The 765-nt window shown below is 38.7% G+C and overlaps 1 protein-coding gene across 1 annotated transcript in view; it reads left to right on the top strand.

The window, feature by feature from the left end:
• LOC107695418 (uncharacterized protein C8orf34 homolog) overlaps window positions 1-765 on the top strand; it is a 92,014-nt gene that overhangs the window by 43,798 nt on the left and 47,451 nt on the right. The window lies entirely within an intron of this gene.

The following is a 765-nucleotide window of genomic DNA, read 5'->3' on the forward strand; positions in this document are numbered from 1 at the left end:
CTGATTCAACTCATCAGCTCATTAGTGGAGACTGCAAGACCTGAAGTGGGTGTGTCAGATATAGGGAGACATACAAAATGTGCAGTGCTGGTGGTACTTCATGGAGAGGTTTGAGAACCACTGATTTACCGGATCATCAAGAACTTCAAGGAGAGAGGTTCGACTGCAGTGAAGAAGTCTTCAGGACGTCCCAGAGTATCCAGCAAGCACCAGGACCGTCTCCTCCTGAGGAGTCAGCTACGGAACCGTGTCACCACCAGTGCAGAGCTTGCTCAGGAATGGCAGCAGGTTGGTGTGAGAGTGTCTGCACGCACAGTGAGGCCAAGACTTTTGGACAACGGCCTGGTGTCAAGAAGGGCAGCAAAGAATTCACTTCTCATAGAAGCATGTGGAAGAATAATCTACAAATACTGAAGCAGCAAACTTTGCAAAACACAAAATGTATGTCACTGCCAAAACTTTTGGCCATGACTGTACATTTGCTATTATGTGCAATAGACAAGGTTTTCAAAAATTGTAATGCCAATGATCTTCAAATATGATGACCCCCCCTCCTTAAATAGCTATATATTTGCACATAGAGAAAATACAAATACATAACTATATACAATATGTGTGACTAGAAACTCATTTATATTTTTGTAAGAAAATATAAATGTTATTGTTATTAGTATTACATTTTAAAAACAAATTTAAAATTAAAACATTATTTTAATGTTTTATTTTTAACAAAAATGTAATTGCCAGTGATTATATTCCCAGTGA

Source organism: Sinocyclocheilus anshuiensis, unplaced genomic scaffold (assembly GCF_001515605.1).
Source record: "Sinocyclocheilus anshuiensis isolate Anshui unplaced genomic scaffold, SAMN03320099.WGS_v1.1 scaffold110, whole genome shotgun sequence".
Classification (NCBI taxonomy): Eukaryota; Metazoa; Chordata; class Actinopteri; order Cypriniformes; family Cyprinidae; genus Sinocyclocheilus; species Sinocyclocheilus anshuiensis.